The following is a 25,574-nucleotide window of genomic DNA, read 5'->3' on the forward strand; positions in this document are numbered from 1 at the left end:
AAACAGATGTAAATTAAAACTGTGATATAATTTTTCAAGAAAATGACAAAAGTATCTTTGAGAGGATATCCTTCACGGAAGAGCGGATGCTTAGAAATACACATTCCATATGGTATTGGCACATGCGTTCTGAGGGAAAATTCGGGGGAAACCTGTAAAAAGTGCATACTCTTTGACCTAGTAATGTCCATCCTAGAAATATGACTTTAAAAAAAAAAGATGAGGATTTATCTGCAAGGCTTTTCTTTTCTTTTCTTTTCTTTTTTTTTTAGAAAATCAGCTTAACTCTTTTTTTTTTTTTTTTTTGCTCCATTGGGTCTTCCTTGCCGCACGTGGGCTTTCTCTAGTTGCGGCGAGCGGGGGCTACTCTTCGTTCAAGTGCGTGGACTTCTCATTGTGGTGGCTTCTCTTGTTGCGGAGCATGGGCTCTAGGCGCCCGGGCTTCAGTAGTTGTGGCTCGCGGGCTCTAGAGCGCAGGCTCAGTAGTTGTGGGGCACAGGCTTAGTTGCTCCACGGCATGTGGGATCTTCCCGGACCAGGGATCGAAACCGTGTCCCCTGCGTTGGCAGGAGGATTCTTAACCACTGCACCACCAGGGAAGTCCCTTCTTTGCAATTTTAAGACGTAAAGAAATGTGGGGAAAAATTTAACTGTCCAATGGTAGAGAAATTATGATACATTCATATATGACTGTAGAAATACAGGTTTTGAAAAAAAGGATATTCATACTTTATTTTAGGTGGGAAAAAACGAGTCATTAAACACAAGTAGACACCATAGGATTTCATTTTTTTAATATATATTGAAGAAAAGTCCAATGGGCCAGGAGGAATTGCCTCTGGGTGATGGAGCCATTCATTCATTGATTAATTCAATGTTTATACGCCAGGCCCAATGTAGGGAACAGGTGTACAAAAACAAATATGTTCTCTGCCACTGTGGATATTAAAGCCTGGAAGAAGCTACAAGCCCTCACCTATATTACCCCACTAGAGACCTCCTGAGCAGAGATTACATAGAAAGGAGGGAGAGAGAAAGGAATCTCATGATCCCATATCCCCCCTCTAGCTCTCCTCCATCTCTCTGCTTTCCTTTACAGTAAAACTCCTCCATATATGTTACTCAATGGCTGTTCTGCCCCATACCGTCTTGAACTGTCTCCAATCAGAGCTTTATCCCTACTATGCTCCTAAACTGCTGCCTCCATATTGCTAAAAGCAATGATCAATTCTCATCTAAACCATCGCAGACACAAGGGTTGTTGAAAACTTTCACAGTCAAGAAATGAACACTTTTTAACCTGAAGTTTCCCAGCTACAATTCTAGGACGTTTCCTGGGGCTGTTTGTTTAGTAAATGTGAGAAAGAGCTGGTCACCTCCTGTCCCTAGTTGCTCCTCACTAGAAATGGAAATCAGAATTAAAGCTTGTTAAATAGTTTCTAAGAGGCAGGAGGGTCATAAAGTCATTTCTGTTTGAGTTTGAATTTGTTTTACATGCTAAGGCAATCTCAAAGTACAAAAAGAGCAAGCCAAGACATAATTAAAATGAGAAATTTCACAATGAGATTCATGCTTGCTCATTTTATTTATTCTTCATCTGGATAACCATGGAATAATAGTTCTATAACTTTAGATACACCAGAATTATAACTTAGTGGTTAAAAGAAGACATTGGAATCCAGCTTCCTGGATTCAAATCCGAGCTCTATCATTTTTTGAGCTTTGTGACTTAGGGCAAGTTACTTAATATCTTTGAACCTCAGTTTCCTCATCCATAAAATGGAGAAAATAATAGTAAACAGGCTGTTGTGTGGATTAAATGTGATGTAGTAAAGTTCTTGTGATAGGACCTAATAAAAAGTAAGTTCTCAAAAATAATTGTTTATTGTTGCATTCTAAATATAAAATGACTCACTTCTTTTAACAGAAACATAATGGATTTCTGCAAACCCTTTAAGTCCCAACAGGCTCAAATTAAAGATTCACATGAAGAAAAAAGTTCAATTCACAGCACAGTCTACCAGATTACATCTGAAATTCGAAAATTGAGCAAGTAATTATTTGGTTAACTTGTTCAATTCAGATAGCCAATATGGATTATTAAAACACTTTTTCCTCACCAAGTGTCTTTGGTTTCCTCTAAAAATATGTCCTCCAGGGCTTCCCTGGTGGCGCAGTGGTTGCGAGTCCGCCTGCCAATGCAGGCGACACGGGTTCGACCCCCGGTCCGGGAAGATCCCACATGCCGCGGAGCGGCTGGACCCGTGAGCCATGGCCGCTGAGCCTGCGCGTCCGGAGCCTGTGCTCCGCAACGGGAGAGGCCACAACAGTGAGAGGCCCACGTACCACACACACACACACAAATATATATATATATATATATATATATATATATGTCCTCCATTCTCCAGTTCATATTTACCACTGGAGTGGCAATTTCCAGTATCCTATGAGGTTCAGCATCCACCAAAGCCCATACTTTCCTGGAAACTCCTGTCCAATTGTGGCTTCAGAAGAGCAGGATGGTGCAAAGACTGCTTGGATGTGATGTAGACACCAAAGAGGTCATGTTTGACAATTATTTTTGCCCTGCCGGTCTCTGAGCTCATGGATTATTTACATAGTGCTTTACAATTGCTAGATCAGATCATAATTCTCTCTCATGGTTGGTTAGATAACTCTGTTATAACTTTATTCATTGAAGTCACAGTAATGGTATATATATGATTTACAGGGGGCAGAGCAATCCCTAAATCTCCCCAGCCCCACGCTGCCCTATGTAAGTTCTTACAGCATCAGATTTATTCCTTCCATCTGGATCATACTTATTTGCACACAAGCATGATGTTATATTTTCCATCTGGAAGAAAGGAAGCAAGGAAAGAAGGAGGAGGGAAGGAGGGAGGGAGGGAAGGAAGAAGGGAGGGAGGGAGGGAAGGAGGGAGGGAGGGAGGGAGAGAGGAAGGAATCTTGTGATCCCATATCCCCCCTCTAGCTCTTCTTCATTTCTGTTTTCCTTTACAGTAAAACTCCTCCATATAGATTACTCAACAGCTGTTCTTCTCATTCCCTCTTGAACTGTCTCCAGTAAGAGCTTCATCCCTACTATGCTACCAAATCTGCTCCCTCCAAATTGCTAAAAGCAATGATCAATTCTCATCTAATCTAACCTCTCTCAGCCACAGTTTCTATAGTTGTTCACTTCCTCCTTCTTGAAATGCTTTCTTTACAAGCACAATCTCCTGGTTTCCCTCCAACCTCACTGCCCACTTTTCTTCAGCTGTCCTTTTTGTCTCCTCCCCCCTTTTCCCAACATCCAAGTATCAGAATGCTCCAAGGCTCCTGCCTGCGTGATCTTCTCTCATTCCATGGCTTTAAATACCATCTATACACTGATGACTCCCAGTTGTCTGTCTCTAGCCCTGACTTCTCTTCTGAGCTCCAGCAGCCTACTCAACATCTCCTCTTGATTTCCACCACCCCTCAGACTGGTTCTTTTGTCAGGCTTCCTCATTTCAGCAAATAGTACATACCATTTCACCCAAGTACTCTAGCTTAAAACCTTGCTGCCATCTCGACTTCTCTCTTTCTCTCAAACTTCACATACAAATTATCATCCAATTCTTGCAATTTTTCTTGCATAATGTAGCCCATAATTAATTACTTCTCGGTCTCCTCTGTTACCACCTCTGTTACCTTGTCCAAGCCACCATCAATCCTCCCAAGGATTACTCAGTAGCCTCTTCCAGTATCCTTGCCTATATTTTTGTCCCTCTATAGTCTGTTCTCCACACAGTGTGATCAATTTAAACTGTCAATTGGATTTTGCTACTCCTCTGCATAGAAGATGCCAAGGGCTTTCAATTACACTTAAGATAAAATTGGAACTTCTCACCATGGTCTCTAATTGGAACTTCTCACCATGGTCTCTCTGGTCCCCACCTCTTATCTTCCTCCCATATATCAAAGCCATTTCTGCCTCAGGGCCTTTGCACTTACTGTTCCCTCTTACTTAGATGCTCTTTTCTAATACCTACATGGCTGACTTCTCTTTGACATTCAGGTCTAAAATCAGATGTCTTCTCCTGGCCCCCAGAAAGGTCTTCCCAACTGCCCCTCACTGCCCACCCCTACCCCCGTCACTTTCTATCACATCACCCTGTTTTCTTATTCTCACCACTATCTACTGCATATATTTGTTTACTTGTTTCATACTCTCCAATAAAACATTAATTTCTTTGTGAATAGGGACTTTACCTGTTTTGTTTGCTGCTCTATCCTTGAGTCTAGAGCAATGGCTTAAATATAAATTTATTGAGTGGATGAATAATAAATATTTGGCTTGATGGACCATGGGATGTACAGGTGAATGGCTGGAAATTCAGTCAAGAGGTGTTTCTTTGCCCTATGGGAAAGATGAGATGTGAAGAAATTGTGGAGTATGTGTTCACTTCCTACTTCCCTGAGCTCTGACTCTGTCAAGCCTCTCCTTGAGGGCTCTGTTGAGAGTGTGAGAGTTTTCCTGGGGAACGTGGCTCATAGCCTGTGGACCTGTGCTGGCTTCAGAGGTTGCACAGTCAGCCCAAACCAGTATTCAAGGGGCTCTTACATGGGCTTCTATCCCCAGTGCAACTATAGGAACTTTTGAATACACTGTCACATCTTTCTCTCATCCTTCCTCACAGTTTCTGTCCCGCTCCGCCCTCTATTCCCCAGCATTACTGACTCAATATGGGTGGGATTTTGTTCACCTGGAAGAGTGAGGCTATTTACTGCTGACTGGACCTTCTACTCCTGAACCAGAGGAAACCATGTGAGTCTGCAATCTTGTGAAAAACAATCATCCTATATATTGGGTTGGCCAAAAATTTCACTCAGGTTTTTCTATAAGATGTTATGGAAAACCCTGAACGAACTTTCTGGCCAACCCAATACATAAACCCATCTTTCAGGCAGTGGCAATTCACCATGTTGGTTCTTTCTCCCCCACAAACATGAAAAGCCTGGTTTGAAAGCAATCAAGCAATAAGAAACCCCTGAAAAGATCAGTGCTGGGAGATTTCACATTCTACTGGCTCAACCACTGGTTATGGGTAACTCTTCAGTGATCTTAGCAAATAAAGGTGAGAATCTGAATGATTAGCATCCATTGTGAAATGATGAGACAGAAGTTGGTTGTTCACAAGACTCCAGACTTAGAGAACGAACGTATGGTTACCAGTGGGGAGGGATGGGGGGAGGGATAGATTGGAAGTTTGAAATTGACATGTACATTCTGCTATATTTAAAATAGATATCCAACAAGGACCTACTGTATAGCACAGGGGACTCTTTTCAATATTCCATAATAACCTAAATGGGAAAAGAATTTGAAAAAGAATGGATACATGTATATGTATAACTGAATCACTTTGCTTTACACCTGAAACTAACACAACATTGTTAATCAATGATAATCTAATATAAAATTTAAAAAAATTTTTAATAAAATAAAACACAGGGGATGGGAATGTTCTAGACTCAAAATGGTTCGCTTATTTCTCCTATATTGTGACTATTATTTCAAGCAATGTTTCTAAGGTGAGATGCAGAAATTATATTTCCTTCCTTTTGTTAAAAAAAAATGTTGGTTGTTCACATAGTTCTCTTTTCTCCTTCTTCCATCAATGAAGATAGAATAAGTGTATCAAGAAGGAAAACTAGCTTGAAAAGGGAGGGAAATTATTTGATTTCTGCTGAGTGTGCTCTAGCTTCTCTTTCTTTCTCATTCCAACATGCTCAAGTAAAATATAAATTTCTTGATGGGAAAAAGCATATAACATCTTACAAAAATATCTAATTTTTCCAATAAATTCCCCCATTTGTGATCATGTACATTGTAAATTTGTACATGTTCATTTGCATGCAGTAGATTTTCAGGAAATGTACAAATGAATTAATTCAAAAAATAAGCCATTAATGAAACTTAAGAGAAGCTCTTTTGTCAAAGTGGAATGACAAAATTCGATCTTAGAGAATTACTATAGCAAGGTGAAGCATTTTTAAAAGATAAACTCACTGAACCAATTAAAAGTCAGCACTGATTGATTGGTGTCTTGTTTAGATAGGTAATTCATTCCAACAACATTTATTGTATTCTAATGTCCAATAACCTAATCACTCACATTGTAAGCACTTAGATACTTTTAAAGACAGAAAATGAGAGACAAGAAGAGGTAGCTCCCACGAAGGCCCAACAGTTGTGGAAACCCAAGTCCACATCTGAAGCACTGAAGATGAATTTAAGCCATTATATTTGAGTTTAAACTCAAAACTTGAAGCTTTGTTACTATATTTCCACTCATCCGTCTATAGAACAATAATAGCCCAAATCCTTCTTCTGGGGGTTACTCATTTATAAATGCTTAGAGATAATTGAAGTCCAAGTTTCAGGGCTAATAAAAGCACTGCTTTATATTCCTGTAGAAAAACTCATAGATCTTGTCATACAGACAAGAAAATGCAGAAAGTATAATGTGAAAATATTATGAGGTTGAGTAGGAGTTTTTTGTTTTTTAATATTTATTTATTTATTCAGCTGTGCTGGGTCTTAGTTGTGGCACATGGGATCTTTAGTTGTGGCATGCGGGGATCTAGTTCCCTAACCAGGGATCGAACCCAGACCCCCTGCATTAGGAGTGCGGAGTCTTAACCACTGGACCACCAAGGAAGTCCCAAGGAGTTTTGATTTAATCATAGATTGGAGGGTAAATCCCTAAACTTTTGTTGCTTATGTCATGGAGGGCAATTGGGTTCCTACTAAAGAACTCTTGGTTTCCTAAAATCCTAAACAAAGTTGGGATCCAGGAAAATAATTTTTATGAATTATATTTTATGAAAAAAATCACCTCACCTTGAATCAAGATCCAAAATCATCTCCTTTAATGAATCAAAGTAAATTTGACATTGCTAAATAACACCTTCTTCCTTGATGCTACAAACATGTATTAAATTCCTCTTCTGTGTCAGGCTGCATGCTCAGCTTTGCATAACGCTTTATGGTACATACAAATGTGTCATCTCACTTGATTCTCCTACCAGCCCTTTGGGGCTACTGTTATTATGATTTCTACTTTACAGTCAAATAAACAGAAGCCTAGAGAATTTAAGTGCCCAAGATCAGTAAATAAGAAATGGAGCTCATTCTTAACCCAATTCCATTTCTCCCATGGAATTGGATAACTTGCTTAAAACTGTGTAAGTACTAAATCCTAAAATAAAATCTTCACCATATTTTAAGTCTCAATAATATAGATTTTCCAAGTTCCATTCAATCAATCAAAGCCTGAGAGATTCCATAATAAAACCACAACTCTTCACAGCATGTTTTTTTGAGTTGTCCCTCTCTAAGTGATACATGTTATTTTGGGCAGTCTCATGTGATGAAAGAGATAATGAGCTCTTTGGGTGGTAATAAAAACAAAATCACTACTTTGACAGTCAGTAAAATAGAAATTGAAACTTTAAAAAAATAGGATTTTCTGATTTCACAAATGAGCCGTCAAGAAATTTTGGTTTTAATTTCTTGGTGTTATTTTCTCTGTCACTTAAATAATAACATGCCAATTTATGAAGTCCTTTGGGCTCACTTTAACATGTAAATGAACAACTCAAATTCTATTTAAGCTTTCATATACAGGATCAAAAATAGAGAAGTATGGGAAGAAAGTGTTCTGGTCTGAGTAGGTCCTCAAGCCCAAGGCAGCAGGCTAGGATGGGTTGAAGGGAGGCCCAGGCAGCAAGGGAGCTGGGGCTTCGGGGTCACAGCAAATCAGGAAAGCCTGGCTATTTGAGGCAGATCATCCCTGGGGCAGCACTATTTTTCTGTTAAGAGTGAAGATCAAGGTGACATATGACCCACCAACAGATACCAAGAGTGGAGTTCTGAGGGAGAAGAGTTCACATCCAAAGGATCAGTCAGAAAAGCTTGCTCTGCCAGATTAGGCAAATGAATGAGGAGTACAAGATGGTCAGCAGAAGAAAAGACCCACTAGCAATTCCTGAGCAGAAGAGTCTCAAGAACAGTGAAGAGTCTGAGATATTACCCTAGTTTCAAGCTAAGAAGTTCACCTGCCACAATTTCATGGATGCTGGCAGAAGACACAAGATTCCTGACTCAGAGACAAAGGACTATACACTCAGAACACAGCAAACAACATGAGCATCAACATGTTTGCATCAATTCCCCTTGTCCTCAAGTTCCTCAGGGCAACGTGGATGAACCCTCATGCATGCCTGCACATGCAGTGGGTTTCACTATGGGAAAGGAACGCTGACCTTAGGGAACATAAATCTTTTCTGATGAACAGTAAGCTTCCTCGTCTTTTGCTCTGAAAGGAGACTATCTTCCAAGGTTCCTCGCTGTACAAATATCTTGAAAAGAAAGCCCAGAAATGTAGAAATGCAAGAGAAATACAGGGCAAATTATCGCTAACAAAGAGCTGCCTCCTGGGTGGCCCTACATCCAGTTCCTCAGCTGCGGTCACTTTAAAGGACAACTGTGACCCAGTCATAATGAATTCTCTGAAAATCTGGACAAGGAGGGAAGAATCTGCCCTGTGTTGGGCTCTCTAGAAGCAGACTTTGAGATGAAGATTCATATGTGAATGATTTATTAAAGAAATTATCCCAGAACAATCCAGTAAAGGAATGAGGGGGGAAGCAACAGTAAAGGGGAGATCTCAGGTCAAGTTCTATGATAGCTTCAGCCTGATCCTGAAGGAAAACTCTGGAGTGTAGATTATGCCTCAGAGTTCTCCCCATCTGAGGAAAGGGATCTGGGCTTTCAAACTCCTATCTCTTTCAGTCATTGGCTAAGGCCACTCCAGGGGTACGTAAACTCCCAGGCACTTATAGCTGTCTGTGTTTTCAGGAAAAGCAGCTCCAGTACCCTGCAGGCAGGTTCATAAGGAAGAGACACTCTAGGAGGCAAAAGCATACTGAAGCAAGGGTAGAGGCACACAGAAATGGTAAAGAGGGCTGAGGTGGTCTAATTGCTTAAATCCACTTTCATTATGTTCACTTACTGCTGTTATAGTTTCTTCAAAATGATGGTCAAAATTTCTAGGGAAAAACTTATAAGAGGAGAGTTAGTGGAGTGAGTAAAAGCCCACTGCTGCAGTTGCTCTCATATTCATGACTAGTATTCATTATCTCATTCCTTTACCATCCATCCTAGGTTTCCTTTATCGTTAGCTAGCACTGTTGCTGGTCTTGGCAGCTTGCCTGGTGGAATGAACCAGACCTTCATCCTTGAGAGATCTGACCAAGTTATGACTATTCTATCAGACTTTCATTGCTGTAATTGTCCACTCACAGGTAAAAAATAACCATGGGAGCATCAAGACAAAGCCCAGTGGATCTCTTAGATCTCCTCCCCATTTTGTAGTAGCAATCCTATATCTTCATGATGCTCGAGTTCAATTACCCCTGACACTATGGTAGCTCTTTTCTTTTCTACTATCACAAGGAGCTCTAAATGACTAAGTGGCAGCCATAGCTTTATTGTAAATGGAATTCTTATTGTGTCCCTTGGAGGCAACAACCCTCCTCTGGGAACCAGGACCTTCTAAACCCACAGAACCTGAAGTTGTGTGGTCATACGCACATGGACCTACTTTCTCTCCTGTAAGTAGTTCCTGAGGCTGAGCTATTCACAGACACTTTCAGCTTTCTGACGTCAATAGCCCAAAAGCAAACTTTCAAAGAAGAGTCACAAGTTCAAGTCATTGGATGAAGTTAGAGGAGAGGGACAGAGAAATGATAAAAGAGATCCAAGGTGGTGTGGGTAGGGAACCAACAGTGTTTGCTATGGAATCAAACAAGAAAGTTCCAGGCAAATTATTGCTTCAAGAAGCTTGTAATTTTCTATCCTTCATTCATTCATTCAATACCCACAATGTACCCAACATAGTGCTAGGTGCTGATAACACCAAGATAAATAACACATCGTACTTTAACCCACAGAGTTCACAGTTCCGTGTGGGAGACAGACAGGTAAACCAACATTTGATATTTTGGTGACAAGGAACACCAGATGGAAGTGAGGAATGACTGAGAGTCAAGATGGCTGACAGAGGAGGTGCCTCCTTAACTAGGTCTGCAAGATGAATACAAGTTTGCCAGAGTATTAGCTCCAGGAGAGAGTAAGAGAGAGAAAGAGATGATATCTTAGTTTGGGCTGCTATTAAAAAAAAAATACCATAGACTGAGTGGCTCATAAACAACATAATAAATTTATTTCTTATAGTTCTGGAGGCTGGGAGTCCAAGATCAGGGTGCCAGCATGATCAGGTTCTGGTGAGAGCCCTCTTCCAGGTTACAGTCTGCCAATTTCTCATTGTATCCTCATATGGTGGAAAGAGAAAGGAGAGAGCAAGCTCTTTTGTGACTCTTATAAGGGCACTAATCTCATTCAAGAGGGCTCCTCCCTGTGACCTCATCTAAATCTAATTACCTCCCAAAGGCCCCACCTCTTAATACCACCACATTGAAGGTTCGGGCTTCAACATATGAATTTTAGGGGGGCAAAAACATTCAGTCCATGACAGAGAAGAAATGTTCATCCAAATACAAAACACATACACATGGCCCCTTTCGGAAGTATGGCCATACAGGTGGGCAGTGCCACAATTAATACTGTGGCATAGTCTCAACTTCTAATGGGATCTCAAGTTTTCCTGTGCTCATCCTCAGTTCTGCCATGCAGAAGAGGAAAACAGCATGAGTTAAGGTCAAGGGTATCTGGGGACCCTCGTACCAGGGAATAAAGCATTCAATGGAATGTTTGAAAAAGTTAAAAGCTGTTCCTGCATTTAATTCTCTTAAAAATGGTAATAACAGTATTGTTTGCAGGAACCTGTCTTTTGGTGTTTCCTTTCTTAGGTTCTACCTCTGTTCTGTTGCTTTGCTCTTTTTCCTGCCTTGAGATCTGATAGTAAGATGGAGACCTCCAAACCTTGAGACCAAGTAAGAATGGAAACTAGAACAAAGGGAACCCCAAAACTTCCCTGGAGCTTCTCAAAGAAGGGAGGTAGGCTGGACCTTATAGAAATCACAGACTCTTTCTCTGGCTCTGGCCCAATATTTAAGCTAAAATCAATCTGCTTGACTTATTAAACTTTATTAAACTCACACTATCTTGCCCCATTTGTTGATATCCTACATCAGCCAGGGTTCCAGCTGAAAATATATGGCATATGGAGACAGCATATATTCAAGGACTTGAGGCAAACAAGGCCATTGTGCATCTAATAGGAGATGCTAATTCCAAGCAGCTCAGGCCATTTCCCAACCAGTATAAAAGTCACAAAGAAAAATGTCAGAGCCAAAAACTACAAATTTCCTCGACCATATCTGCCTCACCAATGGTACAATTTCAGGAGTACAGATAAAATACCTTCTATGACCACAAACTATACCCTGAACTTTCACAGTTCCTTTGTCCACAGAGGCACAACTCTGTAAGTCTTACCTGAAATTTGCACCTCAACAAAAATGGAATTATTCTAGCCACTATGGAGAACAGTATAGAGGTTCCTTAAAAAACTAAAAATATGGGCTTCCCTGGTGGCCCAGTGGTTGAGAGCCCTCCTGCCAATGCAGGGGATACGGGTTCGTGCCCCGGTCTGGGAAGATCCCACATGCCGCGGAGCGGCTGGGCTTGTGAGCCGTGGCCACTGGGCCTGTGCGTCCGGAGCCTGTGCTCTGCAGCAGGGAGAGGCCACAACAGTGAGAGGCCCGCGTACCGAAAAAAAAAATAAATAAATAAACTAAAAATAGAGTCACTAAAAATCCAGTGATCCCACTCCTGGGCATATATCCGGAGAGAACTCTAATTCAAAAAGATACATGCACCCCAATGTTCATAGCAGCACTATTTACAATAGCCAAGACATGGAAGCAACTTAAGTGTCCATTGACAGATGAGTGGATAAAGAAGCTGTAGTAGAGAGGCCCGCGTACCGCAAAAAAAAAAAACAAAAAAAAACAAAACAAAACCAAAAAAACAAAAGAAGCTGTAGTATATATACACAATGGAATATTACTCAGCCATAAAAAAAGAATGAAATAATGTCATTTGCAGCAACATGGATGGACCTAGAGATTATCATACTAAAGGAAGTAAGTCAGACAGAGAAAGGCAAATATCATATGATATCACTTATATGTGGACTCTAAAAAAAAAATGATACAAGTGAACTTATTTACAAAACAGACTCACAGACATAGAAAACAAACTTATGGTTACCAAAGGGGAAAGGGGCTGGGGGATAAATTAGGAGTTGGGATTAAAATATATACACTATTATATATAAAATAGATTACCAACAAGTACCTACTGTATAGCACAGGGAACTATATGTCTTGTAATAACCTATAATGGAAAAGAATCTAAAAAAGAATATATATGTATAACTGAATCACTTTGCTGTACACCTGAAACTAACACAAGATTGTAAATCAACTATATTTCAATAAAATCTTTTTTAAATGGACTTATTGAATTTGAATGAACAGATGTTTACAGTCAACATTTTCAACAAATATTTACTGATTACCTGCTATATGCCAGTTATGACCTCTGTGCTAATTATTCATTGGTCAAGAAGAGAGCCACGTTACTTACCCTCATGGACTTTAGACTAAAGACAAATAATAAACAAATATATAAATAAAGACATAACAAATTATGATGTGTTATAAAGAAAAAGTTTAGGATTTTATAAGTGATATTTGCAGTGGACAAAATGAGGTCCTCTACTTCACATCTGTGATCAGGGAAAGTCTCACTTGCCAAGGCCTGAAGGGTCATTGGGAGCTGACCAGACCTCAAGCTGGGAGAAGAGCATTCACGGCAGAAAGAACAGCTTATGTGAAGGATAAGGAAGAAAGAGCTTTGAAAGTATGAGGAATGGAATAAGGACCAATATGGCTGAGATACAACAAGCAAAAGGAGACAGGCTAATAAAAAAAGATGAAATCTTGCCATTTGTGACAACATGGAGAGACCTTGAGGGTATTATGCTAAATGAAGTAAGTCATATGGAGAAAGGCAAATACCATACGATTTCACTCATATATGGAAAATAAATAAATAAATAAGACAAACATGTAGATACCAAGAACACAGTAGTGGCCACCAGAGGGGAGGGGTTGGGGAGAAGGGTGAAATGGGTAAAGGGAGTCAACTGTATGGTGACAGATGGAAACTAAATTTTTGGTGGTGAGCGTGCTATAGTGTATACAGAAGTAGAAATGTAATGTTGTACACATGCAACTTACATAATATTTTAAATCAATGTTATCTTGATTTTTTAAAAAAGGAGACAGGCTAGGTAGGGTCAGCTGTGCTAAAGAGTTAGGGTTTGCTCTGAATGGATTGCAATGTTTCAAGAGAATGGTGACGTGATTCAATTTAGGTTTTGTTGGGGGAGGATGGTTATTATCTGTCTGGCTACTGGGTAGAGAATGGATTTTAAAGGTGGGATGAGTGGGCATGAAAGAAGTGGGCTTGAGGGGAAGGCAACTCCTCCCTGTGACTTAGTCTAGGCCATCAAAAACAAGCTACCCAAGCTTCATCCATTTGCCTGAGATTTGTCACACCCAAAGGGAGTGTGAATAGGACCGGAGGCCGTCCCTTTGCTAGTTGCCATTTCCTCAAGTAGACTTGCAATCAAACTGGGAGTCAAACACATGAACGCCATGCTCAAGCCCGCCATTGAGAAATGAATGAATGAGATCTGACCAAATAGACACTATCTTATTAACCACAAATTAATCTCTGAATACGTTTGGGTTGGCTATGGGCCATAGGGATGCTGTCAATGCAGCCAGAATCAGGGAATGGTTTTGACTTTAGCAATTGCTCCACACTTGGTACAACATAAACTATGAATAAAGTGTTTCTCCACGGGAAGATTGTGTTTTACATATACAAAACTCATAATTTGTGTTTATGGAAAAGATTTAGACACTGGAATGTTATTTATGGTTTTAATTTGTCGGCACCAGTAAATAACATCCCACTTAGCTAGCAGTTCCTGGGCAAAGCATTTACTTCTGAAATACAGTGTCTCCAACCTATTCTGGCCACCTCCATGCTTGGGACTGCTGATCCATAAAACCATAATCAATGTGCTCAATAAATATTTATAGACTAGATGGATGAATGAGTGAACCTTTATATCTTTTCTATTTACCAGATGCATCAACCCAATTCAGATCCTGCTTTACAGTCTGTTGTACCATTTAATTAACATGGGCGCCCCTTTGTATTTTGTGATTTTTACTTCACTGCAACTACACGCCAATTTATCATCTTTAATACCATTGTATATTCAATATGCATTTTTCATATTACAGTTTTTTAAATTTATACAGTGCATTTTTATTATTCATCAGCATTCACTGAGGAAGCCCCTTAGAAAACTGGTTTACATTTATTTCCTTTTGAAATCTTTATTTCTGAAAAGGCTAAATGTGTACAAAACACACTCACACACCCTGAGGACAGCTATAAGGATGAACAAGGTAAAGGCCTTTAAACTGGGAGACAACCCAGCTGGCAACTAAAGCCTATTGATTCTGCCTGTTAATATTTCTCCAAACCATCCCCATAGCCAAGGCTCAGTTCAGGCCGTCAGCATCGCTTACCTGGACTATTGCCATAGTCTCCTGTCACTTTAAAAAGAAAGCTGTCTTAAAAAAAAAAAAAAGAAAGAAGGAAAGCTGTCTTTTCTTTCCTCTTCCCTTAACTTAAGACTAAAATATATTTTGAGAAAAGACAATATCATCAATCCAGGGCAGAGAGATTTTAATAAATGGGCTTTTGACATGTTGCATCATAAATGAACCTTCCAAGTTTATAAGTGGTCCTTTGACAGGATGCATCATGTCAATCTATAGCTCAGAACTTTTACTGATTTAATCCATAATTCATATAGTAATGGATCCTGAAAATTCCATTGCTTCCTTCCTTCTCACAAGGGCAGCTCTGCTCACAAAACCTGAGGTTGATCAGCTGGTGCTACGTGGCTAAAACAGTGCAGTATCCTCTGAATCAGCCAGTCAGTGGACCCTCACCCAGTGTTTCTCAAACGTAGGTTATTATTGGACCATCTTACTACTTCAACTGTACCCACTTCCTTTTGTACTATTAGTCACTTAATTTTAAAAAATCAAACAAATTCTTAATTTACTTATAAATGTGATTTTATATTACCAGCACAAACAGAAAACCAGCATCAATCGTCATTAAAAGAAGCTTGCATAATTCCATAAAGGCCAGAGCTAATTCACATAGCAACAGCGGAAAGAACACCACAATTTGGGAAAGACTCAACTAGCCAACTATATCACCTCCACTGATCAGGAAAGGAGCTGGGGAATAATAATAATAGGACATTATAGTAAATTCAAGACTGGCTAGACTTAGCATAAATAATCTAAAATTGAATTGGGCTGTGACCTGTTTATCATCAGGGTCTCCCGTGAGTCCCAGGGTATCCGTGTTGGCCAGACCTCCCAGGCTAGTCCAGGCTTGGAAGCATTTGTTTCATTGTCTGTTTTTTAATAGAATCAGATGGCTTTCTTGAAAAATTGAAATCCTGGGAGGATCAAGGGAAGAATAAGGGGAGAAAAAATGAATTTTGGTGAATAATATTAAAGATACGGAAAAAGAAGGAAAACACAAAGATATGGCAAGGAATCATAAAAGTGGAGCTTGTGTGGCCAGAAGACAACTCGGTAGCAATTACACTCTGCTCTTCCAGAACAATTTTGGCTTATTGCACATGCAAAAACCTGGAAATACTATTCATACAGAATAAAGAATATAAAAATCTTCTGAAATGTTAACTGTTTTTAACTATGTAAACCAAATCAGAATAGCAACACACTTATTTAGGAAGAGATAGGTATTCTTTTGTTTGGAAGGTCTGAGCAAAGTCAGATTTAGTTTTAGATCCTATAAATTTTTTTATAATTTTGATGCTTTGGAATAATGTTAAATGAAAATGATGTTGATAATGACAAAGAAAATCACAAAAATTCCTGGCATTACATAACTTTATGTAACTCTAATTCCTAATTGACATATATTAGACCTTTCAACTGAATCTCTAATCTAACCCATATCTCCTCAGCTAGCCAAATTTTATTCTTTTTTCCTTGGTTTCTTTCATTCATTTTTCTACCCAGCATTTGTTTGCTTTCTCCTTCTCCTACTATTGGGAGAATTGCCGACAAATGCATTCATACACTTCATCTACCATTTCTCCTGCCAAAAGGCCTACAGTATTCTAAGCCTGAAGCCAGGGTCTTCCTCTAGACACTCATGCTTCTTCCAGACAAATCCACCTACACATAGAAAGAAGGGAGGACTTAGAGAGTGTAGCACTCCATGGCACAGCACCATATGGCCCCAAGAATGGTGGACCCTACCAAATTTGGACTGGGAACCCAGCTATAGCCCTCTCATTAGTTCTGTCATTTCTGGGCTACCTGGCTCACAAAACTAGCCCCAGGCCATCTGTTTTCTTCCTTGGAATTCTAATGGAATTGAATGAGATGAACCCCTGTCCCCATAAAACCACTGACAGCTCCACCATTGAATCCTGTTTAGAGGACATTTTTCGACGTGACTCAGAATAATCTTCCAGAACAAAGTGTCCTATGAATAATATCAATCTCATTTAAAATGAAGGTGACTAATGGAGTTTGTTTTTGGATTAGCCACTAAAATGTCTCATAACACAATTAAGGCTTTGAATGATAGGCCTCGTTTTAACTAAAGAAATGGAAAATTTTTTACTGGAAGTAACTCCAATTACCACAGTTAGACAAAAAAAGACCCAATCTAGAGATATTTTTTGACTCTTGTTTTAGTCTAAGAAAACTTATTATGCGGGGATTTCACTTAGGAAATCTATTAATAGAGAGATTCAATCCTCAGTTATACTAAAATGTATATATTTCAGTCAAATAACATCAGCACATGTTTGAGTGCCTCCTTCTGAGAGGTACTGATTGAGGTAGTGGAAAGAACAGAAGGAGGTATGATAACATATGGTGCCTGCCCTCAAGCTATTGATAACGTAGATTCAGGTTGTCAAATAAAACACAAGATGAGCAGTTAAATTTGAATTTCACCTAAGCAAAGAATCATTTTTAGTGTAGGTATTTAATATAAGTATGTCCCACGTAATATTTGGGGTATACTTATGTTTTAAAAATTGTATTCAATTTAACTGAAATTCAAATTTAACTGAATGTTTTATACTTTTATTTGCTAAATCTGAAAGCCCTATCTAGAGCAGAAGAATCATTTAACAAATAGTTATGAGTGCCAACTGTGTGCTGATGACTGTTCTTGATGCTGAATTGTTAAAAAAAAAAAATGTTAACAGAAGTCCCTGCCCTCACCTAAATGTCCATCAACAGATGAATGTGAAAGATGTGGGGTGTGTGTGTGTGTGTGTGTGTATATATATATACACACAATGAAATACTGCTCAGCCATAAAAAGGAATGAAATAATGCCATTTGCAGCAACATGGAAGGACCTAGAGATTATCATACTAAATGAAGTAAGTCAGAGAAAGACAAATATCATGTGATATCACTTTCATGTGGAATCTAAAAATATGACACAGATGAACTTATTTACGAAACAGAAACAGACTCACAGACATAGAAAAGAAATTTATGGTTACCAAAGGGGAAAGGTGGGGTGGAAGGATAAATTAGGAGCTTGGGATTAGCAGATACAAACTACTATATATAAGATAGATAAGCAGCAAGGTCCTACTGTATAGCACAAGGAACTATATTCAATATTCTGTAATAAACCATTATGGAAAACTAGACGAAAGAACATGTACATGTATGTATACCTGAATCACTTTGCTGTATACCAGAAACTAACACACCATTGTAAATCAACTATACTTCAATTAAAAAATAAATACAAAAAAAATTTAAACAAATCCCTGCTCTCATGGACTTAAGAGTCTAACAATAAATAAGAAAATAAAGAAATAATTACAAATACATGCTATGTATTACAAATGCATTCTATAAAGGGAGTGAGAAGGGAGGTGCATAGTGAATAATATTTGAGGGGTGAACATCAACATTGCATAAAGTTGTCACCTGCAAGATGAAGAGTTGCTAGCTAGGGGAAGATTGGAGGAAAGACTTCCAGTTAAAGCAGCTTTGTGCGTGAGGGTTCTGACATAGGATAAAGCTTGCTGTATCAAAATTCAGTGTTGCACAATCCTCACTCATTGCAGGACGACGCTGTACATTACAGGACAGTAGTCTCTCTGGCACCTCCCAGTCACTGAGAAAACAAAAATTCTCTCATGTGTTTTCAATCCTTCCTTCTCTTCACCAGCATTAAAAATCACTGAGTAAGAGGAACCAGGGCCCAATCACACCAAGCAGTGTGGGCCACACTATGGTGTCAAACTTTAAATGAATGGTTAAATAATAACCCTCTCAGTAATTAAAACACAAGAATCAAATGAGAAACGGGCCACTTTAGCACTGATTATCCGCCAAGTTCTTGTTCTAGGCAGCAAGTGCTTGGAGGCCAGAAGCAGATGAGCTCACGGTTGGCCCCATGGCTTGGGAAAATCACCCCAGAGAGTGAGAACTCAAGATGTGAAGGATAGATCTTGGCAGGAAAGATGAGCAATGAAAACAGGCCACCACCAGTCACAGGAAGTGGTGTGAACCCAGGCACATAGGCACAAAAGAATGTGTATCCATCTGGGGGGCCAAAACACACCAAGAAAGCCCTCTCCTCAACACATGACCATGGCTGAGTGTTCTGCTTGGCACAAGGCTGGTCCCCCATGGATCCCCAGAGTGAAGACAGAGGAGCAGGGTGACATACTCTCCTCCCCACCAACCTCCTGGGCAGCAGACCTCCTTTGCAGATCACTATGAGATGTAAAGTAACAGGCACTATAAGCCTGCTTTAGCAAGTCCAATGTTAAAAACCCAGATGTATTGAAAAGATTAATGGGAAAGAGGGATATGATTTGGTTTAGACAATGAATCTTGCCTTATGACAGAATTTGCCCAGTGTTTTACTGACACTAGAGCATGGGGCACTCAAGGCCGCAAGTGACCTCTCCCCTTTGTTTCCTGCTGCTCTCCATGTGCCCTGGCCAGCTCACACCACTTGCTACCATCCCAAACACATCTTACACATTTGCTCATGTTGTTCTCTAGGCCTAGAAGGCCTTTTCCCAATTGTCTACCTGGAAAACTCCAATTCATCCTTCAAAGCTCAACTTAAATATTCCCTTCTATATGAAGTCTTCCTTACTGCTTTAGCCCCACCTCCTAACACGCTGCCTCCATGCTGTGACATGCATGTTCACACAGGCATGAGTCCATGGCCTCTTCCTTAGGGCCTAGCATTGTATTTAACATAATACTCTGTTGCAACACCCACCATACTGTATTACCCAGTTAGCTGGTTAAACCCTTCTTCTTTTATTTAATTGTGAGCTCCTTACAGATTAAGGTAATTCATCCCTGATCCTGCACTAACACAAACAAGACATATAGTATGTGCTCAATAAATACAGGAAGAAAGGGAGACACAGAGAAAAGAAAAAAAAAAAGAAGAGAAAGAAAATGAAAATGAAAAAAACTTTTCTATGGAATTTAGCATATTATTGAAAACCACAAAAAAATCTTAATGAAGCCTAATTTAAAGAACATATCTGTCATTTAAAGGAATATACAATTGTTAAACATTCTTTTTTAATATGCAAGAAATGTGTTGCCAATAATTATTCACACATTCTTTTTTAATATGCAAGAAATGTGTTGCCAATAATTATTCACAGACCAGAGATTCTCCACCCAGAAATCATTCTCAATCAGGGACTATGCTCTGGAGAAAACATGGAAGGAAAGAAGAAAGTTTCTGTCCCTCATGAATTTGGGGAACAAGTGCATATCTCAGCATACAAAAAAAAAATTGGTTAGTCTCTGGAGCAAATCCCAATAAATTTATATTTGTTTTGCAAATAAATTATAACAAAATTTTAATATTCATGTACTTTATTTTAAATCATAAGACCTGCTTTTATGAGCAACACTGTTTTTAACCAAGTTCTGATTTTTTTCCCAGCTAACTATGATCTACTGTTATCAAGACAAGGGCTTAAAAGAAAATTAAGGAAAAATGTAGTATAAAAGAACTGGCAAAAAATTATATGATTTTTTCTACCAATTAATGTTGGATTGTGTTATAAAAGGTCACACAGAGCACACTTGATGAATATAACTAAAAAAATAATGTTTTCATTGTTCTTGTTGAACAATCAGCTGTTGTTAATGACGAGGTAAAAAAAAGAAGGTACCTACTGAGGGTGGAGTTCAAGAGGTCTTATTAGTGGCTTCATGTTACAATCTAGAAACGTCTTTATGTAGACTAATTATATTGCGGGTCCAGAGGAGATTTACAATCTGATTTGCCACAGAGAACTCCATGTAATCTTCGTTGAGGACTGACACCATTTTATCTTTGCACGATACCCTGTTTCTCACACAAGTAATTCCGTCCTTTCTACATTGTCAGCTCTGACAGGCTGATTTAATCTGCAGGATTCTGAATGCCTCTGACCACTGCAGCGAGTCATTAACCTTGACTCGCATAATTGAATTCAAGGTTGATTGCCTGTGACCCTCTGAGCTGAGGTCTTCTAAATGTACATATTCATTATGGGCAGCCTCACTAAACGGATTGCACAGGGAAAGCTGTAGCAGTGGGTCTGTTTGGTATGCAGGGGGCGAAGAGGGCACTAATTGCATGTTAGAGCTGAGGATTAGATTATGAAACGAGTGAGAAAATGAAGATAGATCCTCGGACACTGTCAGATTAGGGGCAGCAACGTGCGGGAATATGGCATCGAAATTTACAGTGACATTAACAGAAAGAAAATTAGAAACAAATGGGCATTGGACATTTTTTTTAAATCTTCATATTTTCTACCAACTTCTAATAAACAAGATATGGAAGCAAAAGCCTATATCTTTTTCATTTGTATAATTACAGCAGAACAATAGAATTTTTTTAGGTAGATTTTTGGAGACTAAGAAATCACATTATGGTCACTTTAACATTACATGATATGCAATAGCTAGGCCATGTTTAAATAATTGGCTTTACACACCAAATGCCATTCTGAGTTGCCAATAAAAGACATTCATGTAACTTCAGTAAACCTGGAGAATGTACAAGCGTTTGTGTTCAAAATTATTGTGAACAGTTCTGTCAACCAGTACTATAGGGTTGAATTTTGGTAAAAAGCCAGGGTATAAAATCATCTATTTCTACTTTTTTATTGATTTTGTGTCACTTTATAGTTAAAACAAGTGTGTACTTGTTCAAATCAAACACATCTTCCACGCACAAGCAGATGCTTAAGTTAATAGCAAACAGTTCTACAAATCACTTCTATTTTCCAAATGTCCATACTGTTACACAAAAACAAATAACTTGGTCAGAGGTGAAGCAGTGTCTACATTTCAGGAACCTTTTCCTTTTCCATTTAGGTGTGAGACGCTACTTGGACAACCTTTCTTTGTACTTTTGCCAGTAGTTTTATGATTCATTTTAAAGGAAAATGACAGCCTGTCTTTCTTGACAACAAAAAACATACAAAACTTAATGGCATACGATGTTTGAAAACAAAAAACAAAAGGCCTTGCTGTTCAGTCACAGCTAGAAATGAGTGTTAAGTTGGATGAAAGTTAAAGATTCTATCTCCGGAAGAGCCGAGTTCAGTTTTGTTTTGGTTTGCTTTTGCTTTGTTTTTGAAACAAGCGCACAGAATGGTCCCTGTGGTAGCACAAGATAATTCTCCAGAAATGTTCTACAGCATTTTTTGATGGTTAATTTGGTTTGTATTGATCTTTCAAAATGAAACTTATTTGTGCTGCTTCAAGAAACTCTAAATGGAAGGAGAAGTAACTTCCTAATAATTATGCCTTATTGGCTCCCAGTATAAGCAATGAACTCATGAACCAAGCCTCATGGTAAAAAGAAAAAGCCATGGATGACTTCAGAGCCTGGGAACACTCACGCTTTTCAGAGGCTGCATAGATGGTCTCCAATGTACCTCCTTAAGATTTTTTTTTTCATTTCTACAGAGAATTTAATGATAAAGCAGTCATATCATGTGGTTATTCAAGCAAAATTAAATTTTCACAAAATAACACTATACCATCTTTATGGTTTGGGGCATACTTCTTTTAGCTTGACAACAATTTCTTATTCTGCTAGTGTTGATTTTATTCTGTAAAACCTCAAATTTTATTTGTTTTTTTAATAACAGCTTTATTGAGATATAATTCACACAACATACAATTCACTCATTTAAAGTGTACGATTCCATGGTTTTTAATATATTCACAGTTTTGCAACCAACACCCAGTCAATTTTTAAAACACATTTACTACCCCAAAAAGAAACCTGGTACCCATTAAGGCACTCCTAATTTCTCCCCAGTTCTCCCCTCCTACACTAGGCAAGCACTAATCTACTTTCTGTATATATATATATATATTTGTCTATTCTGAACATTTAATAGAAATGTAATCATACAATATGTGACATTTATGTGACTGGCTTCTTTCACTTAGCCTAATTTCTTTTTAATCTTTATTGGAGTATAATTGCTTTACAATGTTGTGTTACTTTCTGAGTTATGACAAAGTGAATCAGCTATATGTGTACATATATCCCCATATTCCCTCCCTCTTGAGGCTTCTCCCACCCTCCCTATGCCACCCTTCTAGATCGTCACACAGCATCAAGCTGATCTCCCTGTGCTACACAGCAGCTTCCCACTAGCCAGCCATTTTACATTTGGTAGTGTATATATGTCCGTGCTACTCTCTCACTTCATCCCAGCTTCCCCTTCATGCCCCCGGCCGTGTCCTCAAGTCCGTTCTCTACATCTGCATCTTTATTCCTGCCCTGCCACTAGGTTCATCAGTACCGTTTTTTAGATTCCATATATGTGCCTTAGCATAGGGTATTTGTTTTTCTCTTTCTGACTTACTTCACTCTGGATGACAGACCCTATGCCCATCCACCTCACTACAAATAACTCAATTTTGTTTCCTTTTATGGCTGAGTGATATTCCGTTGTATATATGTGCCACATCTTCTTTATCCATTCATCTGTCGATGGACACTTAGGTTGCTTCATGTCCTGGCTATTGTAAATAGTGTGGCAATGAACATTGTGGTACATGTCACTTTTTTTATTTCCAGTAACACATAATAATCCTGTTTATTTCTTTTTGCACAGTTGCATATATGCTAGGACTATAGTAAAATAAAAGGAAGATTTCTGAGCAAATAGAAAAAGAACTGTCAAAATCCAGTTACCATTAGACATGAAAGAACTATTGCAACTGAAATTAAGACCACAACTTCTGAAATCTTTCCACAAGTAGATGAATATTGAATCCAGTTACCATTAGACATGAAAGAACTATTGCAACTGAAATTAAGACCACAACTTCTGAAATCTTTCCACAAGTAGATGAATATTGAAGAAGTTGGCATCATAGTTGATTACACCAAAATAGTTCCACCTTCACTTAAGGATCTTAAATATTAGGGCTCAGTTACTGCAAGTCTCTCTTTTATTTCTACTTTATCTTTTTTAACATCTTTATTGGAGTATAATTGCTTTACAATGGGTGTTAGTTTCTGCTGTATAAACGAAGTGAATCAGCCATATGCATACATATATCCCCATATCCCCTCCCTCTTGCGTCTCTATCCTACCCCTCTAGGTGGTCACAAAGCACTGAGCTGATCTCCCTGTTCTATGTGGCTGCTTACCATTAGCTATCTATATTACATTTGGAAGTGTATATATGTCAATGCTACTCTCTCACTTCGTTCCCGCTTAGCCTTCGCCCTCCCCGTGTCCTCTAGCCCATTCTCTATGTCTGTGTCTTTATTCCTGTCCTGCCCCTAGGTTCTTCAGACCGTTTTTTTTTTTAGATTCCATATATATGTGTTAGCATACAGTATTTGTTTTTCTCTTTTTGACTTACTTCACTCTGTATGACAGACTCTAGGTCCATCCACCTCACTACAAATAACTCAATTTCGTTTATTTTTATGGCTGAGTAATATTCCATTGAATATATGTGCCACATCTTCTTTATCCATTCATCTATTGACAGACACTTAGGTTGCTTCCATGTCCTGTATTGTAAATAGAGCTGCAATTAACATTGTGGTACATGACTCTTTTTGAATTATGGTTTTCATAATCAAAAAGAGTCATGATTGGTCTGTTCATGTTTCCTATTTCTTCCTGGTTCAGCCTTGGCAGGTTGTACTTTTCTAAGAATTTGTCCATTTCTTCCAGGTTGTCCATTTTATTGACATATAGTTGCTTGTAGTAGTCTCTCATGATGCTTTGTATTTCTGCCGTGTCAGTTACTTCACTTTTTTCATTTCTAATTCTGTTGATTTGAATCTTCTCCCTTTTTTTCCTGATGAGTCTGGCTAATGGTTTATCAATTTTGTTTATCTTCTCTAAGAACAAGCTTTTAGTTTTATTGATTTTTGCTATTGTTTCCTTCATTACTTTTTCATTTATATCTGATCTGATCTTTATGATTTCTTTCCTTCTGCTAACTTTGGGGGTTTTTTTGTTCTTCTTTCTCTAATTGCATTAGGTTGTTTATTGGAGATTTTTCTTGTTTCTTGAGGTAGGATTGTATTGCTATAAACTTCACTCTTAGAACTGCTTTTGCTGCATCCCATAGGTTTTTTTGTTTTTTTTTTTTTTTTGCGGTACGCGGACCTCTCACTGCCATGGCCTCTCCCGTCGCGGAGCACAGGCTCCGGACACGCAGGCTCAGCGGCCATGGCTCACGGGCCCAGCCACTCCACGGCATGTGGGATCTTCCCGGACCGGGGCACGAACTTGTGTCCCCTGCATCGGCAGGCGGACTCTCAACCACTGCGCCACGAGGGAAGCCCCCCATAGGTTTTGAGTTGTTGTGTTTTCATTGTCTTTTGTTTCCCGGTATTTTTTGACTTCCTCCTTGATTTCTTCAGTGATCTCTTGGTTATTCAGTAGCGTATTGTTTAGCCTCCATGTGTTCGTATATTTTACTTTTTTTTTTCCTGTAATTGATATCTAGTCTCATAGCATTGTGGTCAGAAAAGATACTAGATATGATTTCAATTTTCTTAAATTTACTGAGGCTTGATTTGTGACCCAAGATGTGATCTATCCTGGAGAATGTTCCATGTGCCCTTGAGAAGAAAGTGTATTCTGTTGTTTTTGGATGGAATGTCCTATAAATATCAAGTAAGTCTATCTGGTATAATTTGTCATTTAAAGCTTGTGCTTCCTATTTGTTTTCTGTTTGGATGTCCACTGGTATAAGTGGGGTGCTAAAGTCACCTACTATTATTGTGTTACTGTCAATTTCCCCTTTTACAGCTGTTAGCATTTGCCTTATGT

At 38.8% G+C, this 25,574-nt stretch overlaps 1 non-coding gene across 1 annotated transcript; it reads right to left on the reverse strand.

The window, feature by feature from the left end:
- Positions 1-6,636: 6,636 nt before the first annotated feature.
- TRNAR-CCU (transfer RNA arginine (anticodon CCU)) lies at positions 6,637-6,709 on the reverse strand. Its single transcript has one exon. It is a non-coding gene; the product is annotated as a tRNA-Arg (tRNA).
- Between the last annotated feature and the right edge of the window lie 18,865 nt (positions 6,710-25,574).

Source organism: Physeter macrocephalus, chromosome 1 (genome assembly GCF_002837175.3).
Source record: "Physeter macrocephalus isolate SW-GA chromosome 1, ASM283717v5, whole genome shotgun sequence".
Lineage (NCBI taxonomy): Eukaryota > Metazoa > Chordata > Mammalia > Artiodactyla > Physeteridae > Physeter > Physeter macrocephalus.